At 47.4% G+C, this 5,000-nt stretch overlaps 11 non-coding genes across 11 annotated transcripts; 6 read left to right on the plus strand and 5 right to left on the minus strand.

The window, feature by feature from the left end:
• The first annotated feature begins 571 nt into the window (after positions 1-571).
• Positions 572-643, plus strand: trnap-ugg (transfer RNA proline (anticodon UGG)). The gene has a single exon. It is a non-coding gene; the product is annotated as a tRNA-Pro (tRNA).
• Positions 644-773: 130 nt separating this feature from the next.
• trnad-guc (transfer RNA aspartic acid (anticodon GUC)) lies at positions 774-845 on the plus strand. Its single transcript has one exon. It is a non-coding gene; the product is annotated as a tRNA-Asp (tRNA).
• A 76-nt stretch (positions 846-921) lies between these two features.
• On the minus strand, positions 922-992 carry trnag-gcc (transfer RNA glycine (anticodon GCC)). The gene has a single exon. It is a non-coding gene; the product is annotated as a tRNA-Gly (tRNA).
• Positions 993-1,447: 455 nt separating this feature from the next.
• Positions 1,448-1,519, minus strand: trnap-agg (transfer RNA proline (anticodon AGG)). Its single transcript has one exon. It is a non-coding gene; the product is annotated as a tRNA-Pro (tRNA).
• A 1,037-nt stretch (positions 1,520-2,556) lies between these two features.
• Positions 2,557-2,628, plus strand: trnap-ugg (transfer RNA proline (anticodon UGG)). Its single transcript has one exon. It is a non-coding gene; the product is annotated as a tRNA-Pro (tRNA).
• A 130-nt stretch (positions 2,629-2,758) lies between these two features.
• Positions 2,759-2,830, plus strand: trnad-guc (transfer RNA aspartic acid (anticodon GUC)). Its single transcript has one exon. It is a non-coding gene; the product is annotated as a tRNA-Asp (tRNA).
• Positions 2,831-2,906: 76 nt separating this feature from the next.
• trnag-gcc (transfer RNA glycine (anticodon GCC)) lies at positions 2,907-2,977 on the minus strand. The gene has a single exon. It is a non-coding gene; the product is annotated as a tRNA-Gly (tRNA).
• Positions 2,978-3,430: 453 nt separating this feature from the next.
• trnap-agg (transfer RNA proline (anticodon AGG)) lies at positions 3,431-3,502 on the minus strand. The gene has a single exon. It is a non-coding gene; the product is annotated as a tRNA-Pro (tRNA).
• A 1,038-nt stretch (positions 3,503-4,540) lies between these two features.
• trnap-ugg (transfer RNA proline (anticodon UGG)) lies at positions 4,541-4,612 on the plus strand. Its single transcript has one exon. It is a non-coding gene; the product is annotated as a tRNA-Pro (tRNA).
• A 130-nt stretch (positions 4,613-4,742) lies between these two features.
• Positions 4,743-4,814, plus strand: trnad-guc (transfer RNA aspartic acid (anticodon GUC)). Its single transcript has one exon. It is a non-coding gene; the product is annotated as a tRNA-Asp (tRNA).
• A 76-nt stretch (positions 4,815-4,890) lies between these two features.
• Positions 4,891-4,961, minus strand: trnag-gcc (transfer RNA glycine (anticodon GCC)). The gene has a single exon. It is a non-coding gene; the product is annotated as a tRNA-Gly (tRNA).
• Positions 4,962-5,000: the final 39 nt, after the last annotated feature.

Genomic DNA, 5,000 nt, shown 5'->3' on the forward strand with positions numbered 1-5,000 from the left:
ATGCCATGTCGATGCCGTGCTAAGTGCGGACTCCCGATCGGCACAGCCAGTTGCAGCACAGAGCTCCCGTGCTCAAGCGATCCGCCAGCCTCAACCTGCCCCTGTAGCTGGCATTACAGACACACGCCACGGCGCCCGGCGTGAGCGAGAGCGGCTAGAAGGCAATTCAAATCCCCTTGTCTGAAATGAGAGCGAGAGTACTCGTGCAGTTCTCCACTGACGTGGCAGCTTTTAATGCCGATTGCATTAAAAGCATTGCCGGGTCCTGCTGTAGCGGTAAAACACTGTGACCAGATGAATGAATTGAAAAAGTGTTACGTGAAACACATGTGAATCCTAGTTTTCGTGCTGCGAATTTAAAAAAAATAAATAAATAAATAAATAAAAAAAAGCAGCACTATAAGAATGCCAAAAAATAAAGAAGGTTGCGTTGGCGAGTATTAAGCCCCCCCTCCTCTGAGGTGCCAGCAGCATTCCGCACCGGCAGACGGAACGGGACTCTGGTCATGCTGCACTTATTTTGCTGCCAGAGACTGAATCACGCGTCGGCCGCCGGATAAAACCGAAAGCTGGCTCGTTGGTCTAGGGGTATGATTCTCGCTTTGGGTGCGAGAGGTCCCGGGTTCAAATCCCGGACGAGCCCGTTTTTTTTTTTTTTTAATTGTTTTGTACTATACTGTTTTCGATCCGTAAACCATTAAGCTCAGCAGGCAGTTTTGACTTAGACGCTTTGCAACTAAATGCGTTGCCATAGTGGCAGGGAGCGTGTGCCTTCCTCGTTAGTATAGTGGTCAGTATCCCCGCCTGTCACGCGGGAGACCGGGGTTCAATTCCCCGACGGGGAGATTTTTTTTTTTTTTTTTACTGATTGAAGGCAGGTGCGTGTGGCTGTAATTGTATACATAAAGTAAAAAACAAGGTTGCATTGGCCGGGAATCGAACCCGGGCCTCCCGCGTGGCAGGCGAGAATTCTACCACTGAACCACCAATGCTTGCTTGACGTTTGCTTGAGGTTTGCTTGAGGTAGGTAATGTATTAGCAGCATCTAGTGCAGTGTGAAAAGATGAATTAACCCGTTCTAGTGCTAGATTGTACATGTACACAAACAATTGTACCTACAAAATGCCCATCTGTTACACTAGTTTTGTGGTTGTTTTAAACTACATACCAAAAAAAAAAAAAAAAAAAACAAGCAGATGCGTTACCAAAATAAACAGTGCTGTATAAACTACAGAAACTCGATGCTGAATGGTTTTATAGTCTGTTACGTCAGAATTGTGTTTAATGCATAAGCAGTTGCTTTGCAGACTCAACAAAGACTGCAGTCCTCGTTTAACCATTGTGCAATCAGCCCTTAGTCGCTGTGATATTGTTGTTCATGGAATTTGAGCGTGCGTATCGGCAATGCATAGTAATTGGAAAAGTGTAATACAAAAGAATTAAAAACGGGCTCGTCCGGGATTTGAACCCAGGACCTCTCGCACCCTAAGCGAGAATCATACCCCTAGACCAACGAGCCAGCGCCTGCCACTGTTGTGGTCCCCCGAGTTTCCAAAGAAGTGCAGACCTAGCTGTTCTGTTAGATGGGAGACGTTTTTCTATTGGGTGTACCTGTCGAGACCACTGTAATTTTGCCGTGTCTCCGAGCTGTGTGCTGTTGCCTGTTTGGGCCGTCTGACTTCTTTAACTGGCGGCTAGCATTTCTATGTTCATCGAGAAGCGGTCGCTATAAATGAGGAAAGTAGTTTAGGTGGGATTTCGTTTTGATATGTTTGGAATGGATCAGTTAGTCAGCATGTACTTCAAAAAATAAATAGAAAAAAAAGGAGGCTGGGTTTCGTTGTTTTGCAAAGGATGCACTGCAACATCCGCTCACAGGAGCAGTCCCACTACTGGTGCGTCACGGGCGTTTTGACCTGCTCCGTTCCCGACCTGGGCCGGTTCACCCCTCCTTAGACGACCTGGCATTCACGAGCTCCCCCAGAAATGCCATGTCGATGCCGTGCTAAGTGCGGACTCCCGATCGGCACAGCCAGTTGCAGCACAGAGCTCCCGTGCTCAAGCGATCCGCCAGCCTCAACCTGCCCCTGTAGCTGGCATTACAGACACACGCCACGGCGCCCGGCGTGAGCGAGAGCGGCTAGAAGGCAATTCAAATCCCCTTGTCTGAAATGAGAGCGAGAGTACTCGTGCAGTTCTCCACTGACGTGGCAGCTTTTAATGCCGATTGCATTAAAAGCATTGCCGGGTCCTGCTGTAGCGGTAAAACACTGTGACCAGATGAATGAATTGAAAAAGTGTTACGTGAAACACATGTGAATCCTAGTTTTCGTGCTGCGAATTTAAAAAAAAAAAAAAATAAATAAATAAAAAAAAGCAGCACTATAAGAATGCCAAAAAATAAAGAAGGTTGCGTTGGCGAGTATTAAGCCCCCCCTCCTCTGAGGTGCCAGCAGCATTCCGCACCGGCAGACGGAACGGGACTCTGGTCATGCTGCACTTATTTTGCTGCCAGAGACTGAATCACGCGTCGGCCGCCGGATAAAACCGAAAGCTGGCTCGTTGGTCTAGGGGTATGATTCTCGCTTTGGGTGCGAGAGGTCCCGGGTTCAAATCCCGGACGAGCCCGTTTTTTTTTTTTTTTAATTGTTTTGTACTATACTGTTTTCGATCCGTAAACCATTAAGCTCAGCAGGCAGTTTTGACTTAGACGCTTTGCAACTAAATGCGTTGCCATAGTGGCAGGGAGCGTGTGCCTTCCTCGTTAGTATAGTGGTCAGTATCCCCGCCTGTCACGCGGGAGACCGGGGTTCAATTCCCCGACGGGGAGATTTTTTTTTTTTTTTTTACTGATTGAAGGCAGGTGCGTGTGGCTGTAATTGTATACATAAAGTAAAAAAGAAGGTTGCATTGGCCGGGAATCGAACCCGGGCCTCCCGCGTGGCAGGCGAGAATTCTACCACTGAACCACCAAAGCTTGCTTGACGTTTGCTTGAGGTTTGCTTGAGGTAGGTAATGTATTAGCAGCATCTAGTGCAGTGTGAAAAGATGAATTAACCCGTTCTAGTGCTAGATTGTACATGTACACAAACAATTGTACCTACAAAATGCCCATCTGTTACACTAGTTTTGTGGTTGTTTTAAACTACATACCAAAAAAAAAAAAAAAAAACAAGCAGATGCGTTACCAAAATAAACAGTGCTGTATAAACTACAGAAACTCGATGCTGAATGGTTTTATAGTCTGTTACGTCAGAATTGTGTTTAATGCATAAGCAGTTGCTTTGCAGACTCAACAAAGACTGCAGTCCTCGTTTAACCATTGTGCAATCAGCCCTTGGTCGCTGTGATATTGTTGTTCATGGAATTTGAGCGTGCGTATCGGCAATGCATAGTAATTGGAAAAGTGTAATACAAAAGAATTAAAAACGGGCTCGTCCGGGATTTGAACCCGGGACCTCTCGCACCCTAAGCGAGAATCATACCCCTAGACCAACGAGCCAGCGCCTGCCACTGTTGTGGTCCCCCGAGTTTCCAAAGAAGTGCAGACCTAGCTGTTCTGTTAGATGGGAGACGTTTTTCTATTGGGTGTACCTGTCGAGACCACTGTAATTTTGCCGTGTCTCCGAGCTGTGTGCTGTTGCCTGTTTGGGCCGTCTGACTTCTTTAACTGGCGGCTAGCATTTCTATGTTCATCGAGAAGCGGTCGCTATAAATGAGGAAAGTAGTTTAGGTGGGATTTCGTTTTGATATGTTTGGAATGGATCAGTTAGTCAGCATGTACTTCAAAAAATAAATAGAAAAAAAAGGAGGCTGGGTTTCGTTGTTTTGCAAAGGATGCACTGCAACATCCGCTCACAGGAGCAGTCCCACTACTGGTGCGTCACGGGCGTTTTGACCTGCTCCGTTCCCGACCTGTGCCGGTTCACCCCTCCTTAGACGACCTGGCATTCACGAGCTCCCCCAGAAATGCCATGTCGATGCCGTGCTAAGTGCGGACTCCCGATCGGCACAGCCAGTTGCAGCACAGAGCTCCCGTGCTCAAGCGATCCGCCAGCCTCAACCTGCCCCTGTAGCTGGCATTACAGACACACGCCACGGCGCCCGGCGTGAGCGAGAGCGGCTAGAAGGCAATTCAAATCCCCTTGTCTGAAATGAGAGCGAGAGTACTCGTGCAGTTCTCCACTGACGTGGCAGCTTTTAATGCCGATTGCATTAAAAGCATTGCCGGGTCCTGCTGTAGCGGTAAAACACTGTGACCAGATGAATGAATTTAAAAAGTGTTACGTGAAACACATGTGAATCCTAGTTTTCGTGCTGCGAATTTTAAAAAAAAAAATAAATAAATAAATAAAAAAAAGCAGCACTATAAGAATGCCAAAAAATAAAGAAGGTTGCGTTGGCGAGTATTAAGCCCCCCCTCCTCTGAGGTGCCAGCAGCATTCCGCACCGGCAGACGGAACGGGACTCTTGTCATGCTGCACTTATTTTGCTGCCAGAGACTGAATCACGCGTCGGCCGCCGGATAAAACCGAAAGCTGGCTCGTTGGTCTAGGGGTATGATTCTCGCTTTGGGTGCGAGAGGTCCCGGGTTCAAATCCCGGACGAGCCCGTTTTTTTTTTTTTTTAATTGTTTTGTACTATACTGTTTTCGATCCGTAAACCATTAAGCTCAGCAGGCAGTTTTGACTTAGACGCTTTGCAACTAAATGCGTTGCCATAGTGGCAGGGAGCGTGTGCCTTCCTCGTTAGTATAGTGGTCAGTATCCCCGCCTGTCACGCGGGAGACCGGGGTTCAATTCCCCGACGGGGAGATTTTTTTTTTTTTTTTTACTGATTGAAGGCAGGTGCGTGTGGCTGTAATTGTATACATAAAGTAAAAAAGAAGGTTGCATTGGCCGGGAATCGAACCCGGGCCTCCCGCGTGGCAGGCGAGAATTCTACCACTGAACCACCAATGCTTGCTTGACGTTTGCTTGAGGTTTGCTTGAGGTAGGTAA

The sequence above is a fragment of the Acipenser ruthenus genome, chromosome 55 (genome assembly GCF_902713425.1).
Source record: "Acipenser ruthenus chromosome 55, fAciRut3.2 maternal haplotype, whole genome shotgun sequence".
Classification (NCBI taxonomy): domain Eukaryota; kingdom Metazoa; phylum Chordata; class Actinopteri; order Acipenseriformes; family Acipenseridae; genus Acipenser; species Acipenser ruthenus.